This window comes from Canis lupus, chromosome 10 (assembly GCF_011100685.1).
Source record: "Canis lupus familiaris isolate Mischka breed German Shepherd chromosome 10, alternate assembly UU_Cfam_GSD_1.0, whole genome shotgun sequence".
Classification (NCBI taxonomy): Eukaryota; Metazoa; Chordata; class Mammalia; order Carnivora; family Canidae; genus Canis; species Canis lupus.
The window spans coordinates 56,860,880-56,879,106 of NC_049231.1; the positions used below are offsets into that span (position 1 = coordinate 56,860,880).

The window sequence follows — 18,227 nt, forward strand, 5'->3', positions numbered from 1 at the left end:
CATATATACTAGATATGAATAAACAAAAACCTAATACTCTACATACAATAAAATAAAACAGAATGCAGGTGATGGAGGAAAAATATTTTTTTTTAAGATTTTATTTATTTATTCATAGAGACACAGAGAGAGAGAGAGAGAGGCAGATACACAGGCAGAGGGAGAAGCAGGCTCCATGCAGGGAGCCGGATGCAGGACTCGATCCCAGGTCTCCAGGCACACACCCTGGGCTGCAAGCGGCGTTAAACCACTGAGCCACCGGAGCTGCCCGAGGAAAAATATTTCTAATGAAAAGGAAAGATAAGGCGTCTAACACTTGCTAATAACTAAAATATACTTAAAAACTTGTAAACAAAGCCCTCTAAAATCCCAATATCAGCAAAGGACTTGAAAAAAATTTTAGGGGGAATTAGACTGGTTGGCACATAAATAGAAAAATTTTCATTTTCATTAGTTGTGAAAGAAATGTAAAGACAAGTTATAAAGAGTTTGAAAATTGCCTATTACCAAATATTTTGAAAATATTAATCAATGCTAGTGATAGTTTAATGAACCTGGAGTTCTCATAAATTTCTACTGGCAACAATCCTTTTGGAAAACTTTTAGACAGTACATATCAGGCTTCTGAAAATGTTTATACTGTTTGAAACAGAATTTCACTTTTGAGGATCTATTGTACATATGGAAAAATTCTTGTACAAACAAAATTATTCATGAAAGGATACAATAAAAAATGTCCAAGTGTTCAGCTGTAGGGAAATGATTATGTAAACCTTGGCATATTCAGATAAGGGATACCAGATTGTACGTATTTGTGATTACGAAGTTTGTGCATAGAAAAATAATACTATCAATGGATTTTTTATTTGATAATTTTTAAATATTGCTTTTTACATTACATTAATTTTTTGTGCATGGAAAAAATAGGAAATACAAATAAATAACAACACAAAAAAAAATATGTGAAATCTTATCACCCAAAGGCAATCACTGTTAATATTTTAGTTCACTTCTTCCCAAACTTAAACAACCAACTTTATTTTATTTTATTTTTTTTAACAACCAACTTTATATTTTGAGTAGATAGTACGTTCATATGGTTTAAAACCCAGAAAATATAAAAAGGCGTATAGTGAAAAGTTTCCTTCTTGGCTTTATTTATTCCCCTCGTGTCAGTTTCCTACTCCTGTTCTTAGGTTTTAAAATATATTATGCATACACGCAAATACAAATAGAGATTGCTCTCCCTTGTAGCCCAAAGGGTAGCATACCATACATGCTGATCTGAAACTTGTTTTTTTTTTTTTTCATTTACTGCTGTATCCAGGAGCACTTTCCATGTCAGTACTGCAGAATTTGTTCATTGTTTTATCAATACATAGTGCACCATTGTGTGGACCTGCTGGAGTGTATTCAACTAGTCCGCTGCCAATGTTCATACTTTTTTTTCTTAAGACTTTATTTATTCATGAGAGACACACAGAGAGAGGCAGAGACACAGGCAGAGGGAGAAGCAGGCTCCATGCAGGGAGCCTGATTTGGGACTTAATCCTGGGACCCCAGGATCACGCCCTGGGCTGAAGGCAGGTGCTAAACTGCTGAGCCACTCAGGCGCCCCAATGTTCATACTTTTTTTGTAGGTAAACTTTTCTTTTTAGTTTTCTATGGTTTCCTAATCACCTTTAATAAATGTACATTTTTAAAAAGATTTTATTTATGTATTTGTGAGAGACAGAGAGAGAGAGCCAGAGATATAGGCAGAGGGAGAAGCAGGCTCCCTGTGGGGAGCCCGATGTGGGACTCAATCCCAGGACCCCAGGATCATGACCTGAGCCAACAGCAGATGCTCAACCACTGAGCCACCCAGGCGTCCCAGTAAATTCACATCTTAACAAAATGGAAATTTTGGAAGCATAGAAGTCTAAAAAGATAAGCCCCATCTCTGCAGAAATCTGCTACCATGAAGGCAACTCAATATTCAGTGACATGGTCCTATGGCAATATTCTGTGAAACAATCTGTCAGCATTTTCCAAAATAAGATTTGCAATGCCTAGAGCGCCAGCGAGCCAGGCTTCCTGGTGGAGATGTCAGGGAGGACAGGGATGCACTGGGTGACATGTTTTTAAATAGCTCAAGGGCCAAAGCACACTGCAAGGTGTCAGGCATTATTCTGACATTTCAGTTGGATATAAATTTAGAGCTGAATTTTTATCAGAATGAAATATGTGCACAGTGATGCTTCCCTGAGAGGAAATCTAAGGTAAACACCCGTGTAATTAAGAAGGTAATTTGTTACCATGCATTTCAGCTCCCTATCACTGTGTACCAACTACCCCAAGCCAAGTAGCTAAACAACATGTTACTTCTCATGATTCTGTGGGTTGACTCTGCTCCATTGGGAGGAACTTCTGCCCCATGTTATGTGGCTGAAGTCACTTTTGCTGTTGTATTCCGTTGACAGCTTGGTTGGAAGTGGAACATCCAGATGGCTTCTGTGGTTTCCCCTCACTTTGCCTTTCAGGGATCTAGCTCTAAGCTGAAGCCTTCCAAGAGAACAGCACCCCCACCCACCCCACCCACCACAGGTACTTACTAATGTCTTATTGGCCAAAGCCAGTCATGTGGGCAAGGCCAGACTTGAATACAACAGGGCAAGAATACCAGGAAGTGTTAAACTGGGGGCACTAAAGTAATAGACTGTCACACCATGTTTCTGATATTTTGTTTGAAAGGATGGGCTTATTTCCCTCTGATAAAGTCACAAATAGGAAGCAAGTGAAACATGTAAATAGTGCCAGAGGTCACACAATTAAAGTTTCTCTAACTTTAAAAAACATCTCTCAAAGATCTTGGAAAAGTAAAATGTGTAAACTGCAGCATAATTTTTAGAAAGTGTCGATTTATCCAGCTAGTGGGAGACACGCTTAATCTTGTGTCCTTTTGACTCTCCTGGCCCAGGGTCCTTAAGAGGATCTCTGCCTCTGGCTCCATATTTCTCTGCAATTTCTGCCTTCAGGCTGAAGCAGGGAGACATGAGTGAGGCTGGATGATACAGTGTCGGTGGTCATTGCTACCAAAGGGCTTGAGTCTCACAAATAGTAAATAGAAAAAAAAAAAAAGGAGAAAGGATTTTATCAGAAGCAAAGCATTCAAATTCAAAAGACAATGCTGGGTACAGGATACACAATTAATTAGCTGAGGAATGCTAGCAAGACAATTGGGATTTTGTAGATAAATTGAATTGGTTAGAAGGAAAAACAAAGCAGATCAACTAAATCAACAGACCAACTGAATCTTGGCCAGCTGAGAGCAGGCATATTGGCTGTTAATATGGAAAATTATTTTGACAATTAAAAAAATTAATGACAGTGGAGAGGATGAATGTTGAAAGAACTGCTTAAGCCCTGAGATAACTTAGCAATATCAAGAAGGAAAGGCAAAAAGAAGATAGTAGTAAAATAAAACCAAGCATCCCTGCAACTATGAATAGATTAAACTTGTTCATGAAGGTTGTATAATTTGGGAAATGATACTTTTTTTTATTCTCGTTCTTCTAGTAATTGCAGAGTAAATGCTGAAATAGAAATATGGATTGCATATGCAAAAACCTACTTAAAAGAAGAAATAGGTTGGTAAAAATGTGGCCTTCTGGGTAAATTTGCTTTATGTAATTGTTTCGGCAAAAACTAAAGATTCTAAATGGTGATTGAACAGAATGGAGTGATTCACTGATCAAATTATTTGATTGGATCAAAATGAAAAAGTAACAATTTGATATTTTAAGCAATGAGCCAGATAGATATTCAAGTTATACTGGCTAGCCCCAAAATATTTTCTCCTTTGCCTGGGATTGGCCAATACCAAGAACCATGCTTCTTCCTAAAACAAAAAATATTTTGATGAAGTCTTTGTAGATGGCGTAGTTGTGGCCATGATAATGGTTTGGATTTATTGGTACATAGTATGTGCCAGAGACTGTGCTAAGAGCTCTACATGCTTATTCTCAGTTAATCATCACCCCCATTTTATAAATGAGGAAATTGAGACACAGAGAGATGTTAAATCACTTGCTGAGAGTCACATGTTTAGTAAAAGGTGGAGATAAGATTTGAACCAGGCAGCCTGACTGCAGCGCCAACATTCCACTGATTTCAGAGCTCTATTAAAACAAGGGCTGAGTAAATGAACCTGGGAGTTACCATAGCAACCAAAGAAAGGAATCTGAAGAGTTGTTGACATACCCATCTCAGTATTTAATCTGCTATTCCAATTTTCTTCTTTCTACTCCCATCCTTTTTTGCCTAGTGCTACTTTTACAAAGCAAACAATCTATCCATATAATTCACCCTTTAAGCCAATAGGATACTAGAAAAAATATAGTTCTGTAGATATCATTTATTTACACTTTTTTTTTCTTGTAGATTTAGTAAGGAAATAAATTCAGAAATTTTCATTGTATTTAAACAGCACAGAGTTGGTCTCTTAGGATACAAGCTAGATTCCTGTTTTAAAAACATGGAACATGGTCCTCTGTCGCCATCTTGAGGAAGAGTTTTAAAAATCTCCTTTATTTTGGGATTGTCAATCTCTAGCACCTGCATGATTCAACCACAGATGATTATAATGTACAAAGACATAAAAGCAGAACTAAAGGACAAATTTCGTAGTGGACTTTGTGGCATCCCAACATTTCAAGAGGTTCTAGAAACTACACTATAGTCTAGAGAAATATAACTCATAAAAAGTGGATTCTAACATTTTTAAGGAAAAGCTGTGATTTTCATCAAGTTCTAAAGTATTGAACTATTTTTCAACAAGTTCTAACGTGAACTATTTTTTTCATAAAATACACCTGTAAGTACAGTCTTTGCTATCTAAAGGTTTATATTCCGGGAGGAGACGACAAACTGCCTCTCTTTCCAAGGTTATTTCTGTTGGCACGGAGCCCCTCTGTTCTTTTGGTTATTCTTTTTTTTAAAAAATTTCTATTAAAGATTTTATCTATTTGACAGAGAGGGAGCACAAACAGGGGAAGCTGTAGACAGAGGGAGAGGGAGAAGCAGGCTCCCTGCCGACCAGAGATCCCCCAACACGATGCGGGGCTCGATCCCAGGACCCCGGGATCATGACCTGCGCCGAAGGCAGACGCATAACCGATTGATCCCCCAGGCTCTGTTCCTTTCGAATGCACTTAGGACTTTGGGGGCAGCCCCTGTCTGGCTGGCTCACCCTATCCCTAGCCACCAGCAAGGTTTCTGGCCTGTCACAGGCCCCCAGTAAACATTTGTCAGGTGGAATGTTTTCCTTCTTGTGTTCCCTAATCTGCCTTTGCTGCCTAACTGTGTGGACCAGAATACACCAAAAATCTTCGTCAGGCCAGCCTGCTTGTTTTATCAGTGAATAAAATAAATAAAATTTCTCCTAGCCAACTCAGCCTCTGAGATTAATAAAGTAAACGCCTCTTGATTTTCACAGGACCTAAAATTCCATTATGAACACCCCCCCCTTTTTAAGATTTATTTATTCATTCCTGAGAGACACAGACTGAGAGAGAGAGAGGCAGAGACATAGGCAGAGGGAGAAGCAGGCCCCATGCAGGAAGCCTGATGCAGGGAGGCTGATGCGGGACTCGATTCCGGATCCCTGGGTCACGACCTGAGCTGAAGGCAGGTGCCCAAATGCTGAGACACCCAGGTGTCCCAGCAATCCCCTTTTTGAGAATAAGAATATTTTATTAAAATATTCACACTTGGGCAGCCCCAGTGGCTCAGCGGTTTAGCACCGCCTTCAGCCCGGGGTGTAATCTGGAGACCCAGGATCGAGTCCCACTTTGGGCTCCCTGCATGGAGCCTGCTTCTCCCTCTGCCTCTCTCTCTCTCTCTCTCTCTCTCTCTGTGTCTGTCATGAATAAATAAATAAAATCTTTAAAAAAATAAAATAAAATGTTCACACTTCATAGGAAAGTTAACATCTTGAGTACTATTAACTCTAATTTAGTCTGGGTCAAGGGCAGCCTTAACCGCTGGGAACTACAGGGAACTGTGAAAGGCAATTGGCTGAGGTATGGCCAGAAAATATTAGAATTTCTATTTATGGCATCTTTTAAATGTCTTTGTTTTTCATGCTTTATAAGGTACATAATTTATAAATATAGTAGTATGCGTATAACTTATTTTTCTATGTTTCCACATACATTGATGTATTCACTCAAAAATTTTTACTAATAAGTTTGAAGGCCATAGGTGAAGACATATCTTTGCAGTCAGGCCTCAGCCTGAAGTTCGGCTCTGTCATTTCCAGGCTGTGGGAACTTGGATCGATTCTTTACCCTTGATGCCTTTATTTCCTCTCTCACAAAATAAAGATAATAATATTACTTTTGCAAGGCTGTGGTGAAAATTGGAAGAGTTGTCTGTTAAGTGTTCTGTCCTTGGCCTGAAGATTTTAACAGTTCAGTAAATACAGCTGGTTTTGTGGGTCTGTGACCTGTGCAGTCACACAGGGTCCCATGTCCAGACGGTCATGAGTTTGGTTTAATGCTCTGCTGTCAGTCTCTTGAAATTCTTCACAATTTATAAAAAAGATTTTATTTGCTTGAGAGAGAGAGAGAGGGAGAGAGAGAGAGAGAGAGACAGCATGAGCAGGTTGGAGGAGAGGCAGAGGGAGAGGAGAAGCACACTCCTCCGGAGCAGGGAGCGGGGAGCCTGACGTGGGGCTCCATCCCAGGACGCTGAGGTCATGACCTGACCCTAAGGTAGGTGCCTACCTGCCTGAGCCACCCAGGTACTCTGAAATTCTTCACAATTTGGGCACAGGGGCCTTGCATTTTCATTTTGTCCTGGGCCAAGCAAATTATGCAGCCGGTCTTGACAACATTATTTCAAATATATTCCCAAGGTTAACTCAGTCTTTTTATTTTTAAATTATTATTATTTTGTCATTGTCCACTCCTTTTCTTGTCTACTCCTGTTATCTTCCCCACTACCATCCCCAAAACAAACTAAGGTCATTATTTCCTTCCCCGCAAAAGGTGCTACTTCATTCCCAGACCTTCTGGCTGGAGCTGCCATTAGGTTCTCCCTTCCTGAGCCCAGAGCCAGGGAGGGGAAGTGACACATGGTGATGGATGGATGGAAGGAAGGATAGACAGAGAGGGACGGAGAAAGTGGGACCTGAAGGGGCTACTGCAAGCAAAGTGCCCACCCTTTGCAGTCTTGCCTCTTGGGGGCAGGACAAGCATGAGTGACCATCAGGGCCAGGCCGTCTATGCAGACCACAACCCCTGTGGCATAGACCAATGACCATCGCGGATACTCAGCACACTGGTGCCTGCTGTTTCAAGGCTGCTGTGGCCACATACACCCGTTGGTCCTCTTGGCCTTGGTTCCCCAAAAGCCAGTGGTGGCAGGAAGAGGGAGGAGAGAAGAGCAGCCCCTTCCTGGGGAGCCTGGCAGGCTGCACCAGGAGAGTAGCCAGGGGGGATGGAGGCAGCTGGATCCAGGAGTGGCTTACCCACACATCATAGAGGCTCTGGTTGGGTGGCATCCCCTGGGAAAGGGCATCTAGATCCCGGAGCAGCCCTGGTGGCAGTGTGTGTGTGGGGCGGGGGGCATGAGTTTCAGGGGCCACCCCCCAGGAGGCTGGGCTGGTTGGAGGTGGGCACTGGGATGGGATTGGGGTCAAGGGCAGTACCACATTGGGAGTGTGGGTGGGCAAGTAGGAGGCGGGCAGCTGCCCCTGAAGTGAGGCCCTGTGACCCTCACTGGACAGTCGCCCGGGGTCTGGGGTCTGGGGTATCCTGCAGCGAGCAGAGGGGCCAGGCTCTGGGCAGGGGAGAGGGGCGACAGCCTGCTGCGTCCCCCCTGCGCAGGCTCCCTCTGCTCTCCTGGGCCCGGCTGGGGACGGGGCCTCCCCTCCCCCCACTGGGCGGCTCCCCTTCCCTGGGGTCCTGGGGGGCGTCGGGCCCGGCCCGTGTCCTGCAGCCACAGCGCTCGGCGACCCGGGGGCTCTGCGGGGCCTTGGCCGTGGCGGGTGGACTCCTGGCCGCCCTGGGAGTCGCCCTGAGGAAGGGGAAGGCGCGGGCCGGACCCTCGGCCTGCATCCCCTCGGCCATCGCCGCCCAGGAGGTCTTCCTCCTCTTGAGGGGCTGGGGGGCGCCTGCGACCCAGGGAGCCCCACGTGAGGGCGCTGCGGGCCTCAGGGGAGGCTCGAGACGGGGGCAGGGCCTGCGGGGAGGGCGCAGGAGGGGGGCGGGGGGCGCTGGGCCCGGCCAGCCCACTCCTTGGGCTCTGCTTTGCTTTGCTTTTTTCTCTTCTCTTCTCTTCTTTTTTCGTTTCGTTTCTTTTCTTTTCCCTTTCCTTTTCTTTTTTCCTTTTCTTTTCTTTTTCTTTCCTTTTCCTTTCCTTTCGTTTCCTTTTTTCTTTTTCTTTTCCTTTTCCTTTCCTTTCTTTTTTCTTTCCTTTTTGTCTTCCCTTTCCTTTTCTTTCTTTTTTTTAATATAGTATTTTGTTTTTAGTATTTTATTTATTTATTCATGAGAGACACACAGAGAGAGGCAGAGACACAGGCAGAGGGAGAAGCAGGCTCCATGCAAGGAGCCTGATGCAGGACTTGATCCCAAGACTCCAGGATCACGCCCTGGACCAAAGGCAGACGCTAAACCACTGAGCCACCCAGGGATCCCTTCCTTTTTTCTTTTGGGCTTGTCTTTTGTTCGTGGGGGGAGGGATGGGAGGGGAGGGAGGGGGGGGGAGGGGGGGAGGGGAGGGGGGGGAGGGGAGGGGAGGGGGGGGAGGGAGGGAGGGAGGGAGGGGGGAGGGAGGGAGGGAGGGAGGGGGGAGGGAGGGGGAGGGAGGAGGGGAGAAGGAGAAGGGCGGAGGAGATTGTAGAAGACGAAAGAAGAAGAGACAAGAAAGAAGAAGAAGACTCATACCCTCCTCCATCCCCTCCTCTCCTCCTCCTCTTCTCTTCTTCTTCTTCCTTCCTTGTTTCTGTCTTCTTCTTCTTCTTCTTCTTCTTTGATTTTATATGTTTGAGGGACGCCCGGATTATCTGGACCCTCTCCAGATTATTTTTATTGAATTAGGCAAATTCTGACCTCAAAACATTACATTCATAAATATTTCGGCATGTATCTCTAAAAGATAAGATTCTTTTAAAAAAACATAATCACACTGCCATTATAAACACCCCAAAAGGTTAGCAAGATCTTAAAAGTCATCAAATATTAAGTCAGTGCTCACATTTCTATGGTTATCTCATAGTGGGTTGGTTTTTTTTTTTTTTAATAGTTTGTTCAAATCAGGATCCAAATAAGCTCCATGAGATTGGTATTTCTTTTAATTATCTTCAAATAAGCAGTTTCCCCTTCACCTCTCATTTTTATTTCTCGTAATTGATTTTTTAAAAATATCAAAACAGGTTGTCCTTGAGAATTGCCCGAAGTCTGGATTTTGCTGATTGTATCCCTACAGCATTATTTATTATGCTCCAATATGATGACTGAAAACATTAAAAAAATTTTTTTGACTTTATAGAGTCTATCCTCTGGGATATGTCCATTTTATTCTTTTTGTCCTAAGATGTTGTTGAGACTGTGCAGTTGATCATCTGACGTGTTTTAAAATCTGTGTAGTTTTTAATTTCCCTTTTTCTTATATTGAGCATTTCGTTTTTTCACATGATTAAGAATCCCTTTTATTTCTTATGAACTACCTACTCACATTTTGCCATGGAGTTAGTGGTCTTATTTTTATCAAAACAAGCTAAAATATTAGAGATATTTACCTACCACTGAGCCACCCAGGTGTCCCTTCTTCTCACTTTCTTGTGATATTCTCTGCAAAAAAATCTAAAGTTTTTTTGGTAATTGAATGTATCCATCTTTGCCCTTTTTAGTGTTGGATTTTGCATCATGGTTAGAAATGTTTCCCCAGGGGCTCCTGGGTGGCTCAGTGGGTTAAGTATCTGCCTTCAGCTCAGGTCATGATCCCAGAGTCCTAGGATTGAACCCTGCATCGGACTCCCTGCTCAGCATGGGGTCTGCTTCTACCTCTCCCTCTGCCCTTCCCTCCCACTTGTGTTCTCATTCTGCTCTCTCTCAAATAAATAAATTTAAAAAAAAGAAAAAAGAAATGCTTCTCCAGGTTATAGATAAATTAACTCATGTTTTCAGTCAGAACTTTGATTTTTTTTTTTTTTACATTTATATTTCTGATCCATTTGAAATTTATGCAGGTGTGAGGTGGGAGGAATGGATTGGATCAAATTCTATCTTCTTGAGAACATTTTTTAAAATTCAGGACTTTATAAAAATAACAAAGGGATCTCTCTGTTTGAAATGCCTGGACCCACATTCTCTGCTATAATAGAAGTAGATAGTGAAGGACAAAAGAAGCCTTTTGCTCTATTTCCAGCTCATCCTTATTGAGAAATTGGTGCTCACACCTAGCGCCTGAGGCCAGGAGAATATTCCAGGCTTGGCTCTACTTGGATCTAGCTTCCTCTTCTCTCAGGTCTGCTGGTCACCCTCCTGTCTTAAGGACCCTCACCCTGTGCAGCTCTGTGCTGGGAGTGTGGCTTCTTTGTCTTACAGACCTTCCCTGGGAGTTATTCTTCACATGTACGAATGCTGATGCGGAGTTCATGTTTGGTATGGAATTTCTGGCAGTTGATCTTTGCAAAGGGCTTTGCTTACCACCCCGTTGTACTTGCTAACCTGAAAAGTAGTTTTGCTTTTCTCTTTGGGCCTTTAGAATTCTCTAACCTGAGTGCTTGAACGTCAGTGTTCTCTTGGCAGACTATATTCTCTCTGGCCAGTGGGGGAAAGGAAATATTTTGCTACCTTTGTGAGAAGGGTCACTTACAATAATAATGTTATCATGGGACACCTGGGTGGCTCAGTGGTTGAGCATCTGCCTTTGGCTCAGGGCGTGATCCCGGGGTCCTAGGATCGAGTCCCACATTGGGTTCCCCACAGGGAGCCTGCTTCTCCCTCTGCCTGTGTCTCTCCCTCTCTCTGTGTGTCTCTCATGAATGAGTAAATAAATAAAATCTTTAAAAATAATAACAACAATAATAATTAAAATGTATTGAATGCTTGCTGTGAGCAAGGCAGCAGGCTTACCCCTAACACTCATCAGGGCAAGCAAGGCAAGAATCCTAAAGGGGTCCATTCCATACGTCTACACACTTAAAAGTTAGATATCAAGCAACCTATCAAATATGTTCTTTCCTCTTGTCAAATGTACCTTATGAAGGTACATTTGACCTCCTGGAAGGACAGATTCAAATGCAAAGCTCTTAGAATCCCTAGAGTCCCATGCCAGAATGTGGCAGTGTGAGAAATTGTCCCTGCCTCTAGGCTGCCTCTCTTCTCATCCCACCTCCTACTCCATCCATGAGAGGTCTTGAACACAAGTTTGTGGGTACTCAGTCCATGCATCCAAGCTTCAGGTACACGCTCTCTCACTCCCCAGATAGCTGTCCCTCCAGGTCATCTTCTGATCTGGGACAGTACATTCTGGCAGAGCAGTCCCAGAAAATAGTCTTGCAAGTGGCCTCAGGGCCATTTATGTAAATAATTCCAGTGTCTCAGATACCTGGAGTCTGGCCTATGAGAGATGGGGGAGGTGATGGATTCTAGGAGGGCATGTCTCCATAACCCTGCAAAATATTTTTTCCATAAGGAAAAGGAAAGTCCATATAGGGCTCCAGGGTGCCATATACATATTTAACTCATTCAATCCTTACAGTGATCCTATGAGGTAGATACTATTATGTCCATTTTACTAATGAGGAAACTGAGGTTTAGAGAGATTAGGTAAACTGCCCAAGGCGAAAAGCCTACTAAGTGCAGAGTAGGGATTACAATTTAGGCAATCTGGCTCCAGAGCCTTATCTTCTGAACCGAAAGGATTTCCATATCACACTATTCCTTGATGCTTTCTGTGTAACCTTATTAATTCCTCCCCACAGCAGTACTGAGTTATCTGTTTGACTCTACAAACACTCAGTATAGTTGTTAAGGAGTCTTCATTGCTCACCGTCACCTGAGCCTTCTTTACAAATAAAATTAAGGTATCTTTAAGATATTTTCCAGCTCCAGAATCCTGTGTTTCTTAGGTAAACATGATTGCAATTTCCCCTTCATGTAAGCTTGTAAGCTTGAACAATGTTCCAGAAAGTGTACTAATGGTAGCACGAAACTACTACTACTACTACTACTACTACTACTACTACTACTATCACTATTACTATTACTACTACTACAAGTAGTAGTTAGTAATAATAAGTATTACATTATCATCATAGGAACCTACCTACCATTGAGATTGCCACACATCTTTAAAGTTTTGGAATACAAATTAACATCTCCCATAGGAACCCCTCATTGTTTTTACTAGGAAATGCTGCAAAAATTTTGGAGAAGAAACATTAATTAGCCTATATTGTCCACTTAGGAAGAATATGTAATGATGTCAGATGCAGTAATCCACATCTCACAACCAGATGTGACCCCTATTATTACCAACCTAAAACGTACTGAAATAGGGCACCTAGGTGGTTCAATTGTTTAAGTGTCTGCCTTTGCGTCAGGCCATGATCTCAGGGCCCTGGGATCAAGCCCCTCACGGGCCTCCCTGCTTAGCAGGAAATCTGCCTCTCTCTTCCCCTCTACTCCTCCCCACTATTCGTGCTCTCTTAAAAATAAAACCTTTAAAAAAATAAAATGCACTGAAACTATGGCATATGTTATTAGTTATATGACTAATTTTTTTATTATTTTCTCTTTGAGATTAGAGATCTCATGTAGGAGTTTCAATGGGGGCATTATTAGAAAGGAACACAATAACAATTATTACCAGGAGGAGAAAAAAGGAATTATACCAGAGCCCATGTTTGGGCTAAGAAATATCAAATGTGTGCTGAGATTATAGCTGTTTATACATTGCAAGTTGTTCTGCAATTACATTAGAGTGGAAGTTAGACTTTGCATAGAACTGTAGGTAATTACATTTGAAAGACAGACCCTGAATATCTGGGAATGCTTTTTAGAATAGTTCTTTTCAAACATGGATTAAAGAGGTCTTTTCTTGCTTGTCTGATCTAGTTCTTTCATGTTATCTTTATTGAATAGAGAATATAGAGAAACTCTACCTTTAATGAAAAATCGTGGAAACTATTGATTTGATCTTAGACTGTAGTGTCTATTACAGTTCAATAGAGCCTTCCTCTTTAACCTTTATTAAAAAAATGAAAAGTGTGGGGAAAAACACTTGAAAAGTTACTTTCTCCACAAATGATGGATAATTGCCCATTTCTTTTAGCCCCACCATTCTGTACATTCTAATGTGATGTATAGTTTATCCAAAATGTTTAATATTTCTATAAAACATTAAACATAGGGTAAGTCCTGGATACTAGATGAAAATCATGAACTTTAAATTTAAAAATCAATCTTTCCTCTATGAATAATAATTTCTTCTCTAAAAATGAATGATACTTAAGGAATTACATGAAAATCATTATTATGTATAATATACAGGAAATCAACATGCAACGACCACATAAAATAAGTTAAACACTGATTTTATTTTTATTAGCCCTATTGGAATTTACATACTATGGAATCACACATTTAAAGTATACAGTTCAGTGGTTTCTAGTATATTCAGGGTTGTGCAACTAGCATCACAATCTAATTTTAGAACATTTTTATCACCCACCCAAAAAAGTCCATACCCATTAGTAGTCACACACATTTCCCCCACCTACCCATTCTCTGCTCTAGAAAGCCACTAGTCTACTTTCTTTTTATATAGATTTGCCTCTTCTGAATATTCCATCTGTAAATACCTTGTGTGGTCCTTTGTGATTGGTTTCTTTCATCTAGAATATTTTTAAAAAAGATTTATTCTAGAGAGAGAGAGAAAGAGAGTGAGGAGGAGGGGGAGAGGGAGAAAGAGAATCTCAAGCAGACTCCCTGATGAGTGAAGAACCTGACTCAGGACTTGAGCCCACGACCCTAAGATTATGACCTGAGTTGAAATCAGGAGTTGGATGCTTAACTGACTGAGCTACCCAGGTGCCCCTTTTCTAGAATATTTTTTAAGGATCCATGTTGTAGCTTGTATCAGCATTTCATTCCTTTTCATTGAGGAATAATATGCCATTATATGGTTAAATACATTTATTCATTCATCAGTTGATGGACTTTTGGATTCCACTTTTTGGCTATTATGAGTAATGCTGCCATGAACTTTCATGTACAAGTTTTTATGTGGTTGGATGTTACGACTCTTGGTATATATCTAGAAGTAGAATTGCTAGGCCACATGGCGACTGTTTAACTTTTTTGAGGAACTACCAGATTGTTTTCTAAAGCAGCTGCACCATTTACATCCTCACTGGCAATGTATGAGAGTTCCAATTTCTTCACATCCTCTCTGAAGCTTGGAATTGTCTTTTTGATTATAGCCATTCCATGGGTATAAAGTAGTATCTCGTTGTGGTTTTGATTTGCAGTTTTGTGGTGGTTAATGATGTTGAGCATCTTTTAATGTTCTATTTTTAAATCTTTTACTTGGTTAATAATGTGGAATTTAACCCCATTAGGTGATAGCTAGTAAAATATTATTGTCAGTTTTTAGTAGTTCATTGCTAATGAGGTCAAGGCTGCACGATCTAGCTCTAAATGAATTGGTTAGCTTTTATAGAGAAGATTGTGGTTTAAATAGCTACACTCATATGTCCTAAGTCTGTTCAATGATTTGACAGGCCCTTGATCTTGCCACTTAAGAAGGTGTGGATGGATCAACCAAAAAGTATGTCCTAATGACTCCAAATATTATTCCAATAAAAATACAATTTATTATCAACACATATTTTTAAGAGCAATGATTTATTATTTTACTAAAAATGGTATTTACTCATTTCAAACATTTCTGAACCATCAAAAAGATACAAAGAAGAAAGCAATAAATCGCTCTAAATCTCACTTTTCTAGAAATAACCAGTTAGGTTTTAGGGAACTGTAATATCTTTAAACATATACAGTTAGATTTAGGGCCAGATGGTTGAATGCATAGAAATAATTTCATGAGAATGGGATCATATTAGATCAGCTTCTTAAAAATAAAAAGGTATCAATTAATTTTACCTGAGTTAACAAAAAAAGAAAAAAATACTTAAGTGAAACAAAGAATGATTAAATTGATTTAAAGCTCACCACCCATTTTGTTTACCATGACTTCTCCAGTTCTGATTTTTTTTTGTTCACGTCTTGAATGGCTGAATATCATCATCAGAAAGTTTTTTCAGGATAGCCCAGGTGGCTCTGCAGTTTAGCACTGCCTTGCCCAGGGCGTGATCCTGGAGACCTGGGATCAAGTCCCACATCGGGCTCCCTACATGAAGTCTGCTTCTCCCTCTGTATCCCTTCCTCCCTCTGTCTCTCATGAATAAATAAAATTTTAAAGTTTTTTCAAGAAGAACCCCCATAAGTGTGATAGAAACTTTTGGTGAACCAACATTACTTTTTCATTTTTTAGTATAATACTCCCAATTTTATTTTATTTTTTTAAATTTTTTTTTCATTTATTTATGATAGTCACACAGAGAGAGAGAGAGAGAGGCAGAGACATAGGCAGAGGGAGAAGCAGGCTCCATGCACCGGGAGCCTGACGTGGGATTCGATCCCGGGTCTCCAGGATCGCGCCCTGGGCCAAAGGCAGGCGCTAAACCGCTGCGCCACCCAGGGATCCCAATACTCCCAATTTTAGATGTACGCACTGCTCCCAAGAATAGAGGGTATAAGCCTAGCTTCCTTTGCGGGTAGATGCCCTCTAAGTTCTGGCCGGTGAGGTGTAAGTAGAAGTGTTATATGAAAATTACAGCAAATAACTTTAGAGGGGGATGTGCATATAATCTGTTCTCCTTCCTGCTAGCAAATGCAAGTTGCTATGCCTCCAGACTTTATTTATTTATTTTTTTTAAGATTTTATTTATTTACTCATGAGAGACACAGAGAGAGAGAGACAGAGACAGAGACACAGGCAGAGGGAGAAGCAGGCTTCATGCAAGGAGCCCGATTTGGGACTTGATCCTGGATCTCCAGGATCATACCCCAGGCTGCAGGCGGCGCTAAACCGATGCGCCACCGGGGCTGCCCACCTCCAGACTTTATATGAAACTTTATTTTTATTATTTTTAAAGTCAATTTTTAAGGAATTCCACATGTTAATTCCTTCCACTGCCAATTACCTTAGTCCCTCCAAAGTCAGAATCATAACCTTCAAAATAGCCCTTTTAAGAACTTTTGTTCAAACCACAGTTCACTGTCATTCCACAACTGTTTTGGTTGGGCTTCTTTATCTCCACTCGAATATGGACATGCTTCAAAAATCCGCCCCACCCCCTCCGTAATCTTTGGGATTCAATTTCTTCAAGCAATTTACTTTAGTGCCCTAGAAGTCAAATTGAAAGAAGCACATGAATTGCTATTTTGGCAAATGATCTAAAATATATAATTATTAATTTCCCAGTCTACTCCTGAGCCTAGCAGAAAATGTTACAAGTCTCATTGTCACCACTGCAATAGATCTGCTGTGATGAAAGCATAACTTGTGTTTCAATATAGCCACAAAACTTTTTAAAAAATTTTTATTGTTTTTAAAGATTTGAGAGAGAGAGAGAGAGAAACATGAGCAGGGGAGAGGCAGAGGGAGAAACAGACTCCCTGCAGAAAAACTTTAAAAACACCTAGATTCAGCAATTGCTAATATTTGCCTTATTTGCTTTATTTTTTCTTATACATATGTGCATGTGTATGTATATAAATAACACATTTCTTCCTGAGTCATTTGAAGGTAAGCTGCAGACATTTTACTCTTAAATATCAGGATATGTTTCCTAAAAATAAGATTTTTTTTTAAAGATTGTTATTTATTCACAAGAGACAGAGAGAGAGGCAGAGACATAGGCAGAGGGAGAAGCAGGCTCCATGCAGGGAGCCTGATGTGGGACTCAATCCTGGGACTCCAGGATCATGCCCTGAGCCGAAGGCAGATGCTTAAACGCTGAACCACCCAGGCATCCCAAAAATAAGATTTTCTAAAAAATAATAGCAATTCCCTAATGTTTTCTAGTGTCCATTTTGTATTCAAATATCCCCAGTTATTCCTGCTCCCCACATTGCCTTTTGAAGACTTAAAAAACAACCTAAAACTAAAAAAACAGGATCCAAGATCTAATTACATTGTATTTGGCTTTTGCATCTCTTTAGTCGTTTAAGTTTTTATTTTTTAAAGATTTTATTTATTCATGAGGGAGGGGGAGAGAGAGAGAGAGAGAGAGAGAGAGAGAGAGAGAGAGAGGCGGAGACACAGGCAGAGGGAGAAGCAGGCTCCATGCAGGGAGCCTGACATGGGACTTGATCCCAGGTCTCCAGGATCATGCCCTGGGCTGAAGGCAGGCGCTAAACCGCTGAGCCATCCAGGTGTCCCTGGCCAAAAACATTTTGTGCAGCTTTTCATACTGCATCACATCAGGAAGTGGAAGAGGCAGTTTGTTCTGGTAATGGTGTACTAATTTTTTTTTTTTTTTTTTAAGATTTTTAACTAACCTCTATACCTAATGTGGAACTCAAACCCACAACCCTGAGATCAAGAGTTGCATGTTCCGACTGAACCAGCCAGGCACCTTGGTGATACAAAATGTGATAATTTGATTAAGATGTTGACCTCTACATAGATCTATTTAAAGGTAGATAATCTGTGGGGATGATTCTTTAGCATTACTCCTTAATCAATTTTAGTATACATTTATGACCTCTGACTGCATCAATTACGTCACTGAATAATTTTCTAAATCTATCATTTTTCTTATATTAGCTAGTATTCTTGGGTAAATAGCTTTCCTTCGTCAACGGAGGATAAACATCAGTTTCTCCCAAGACACACAGTAAATGCTTACGATTCCCTTTAATTACTAATTGGCAGAGATGGTATAATAGTCCTCTTTAAAGTTTGCAAAGGATTTTGAGGTATTATTCTTGAAGTTAAATAATTTTGTTAAGATATGCCTCCATGAAGACTATTCTATATCATCTTTTTTCTGGTATACAGTGTACCTTTTTAATATGCAGGTTCAGTTAATGTATTACTTTATTTCTGAATACTTTTTCTGTTCCATTTGTTGGCTTCTCCAATTTAGGAATACAATGATC

General features: G+C 40.8%; 1 pseudogene; it reads right to left on the reverse strand.

Annotated features, from left to right (window-relative positions):
• Positions 1-16,566: 16,566 nt before the first annotated feature.
• On the reverse strand, positions 16,567-16,688 carry LOC119873838 (annotated as a pseudogene).
• Positions 16,689-18,227: the final 1,539 nt, after the last annotated feature.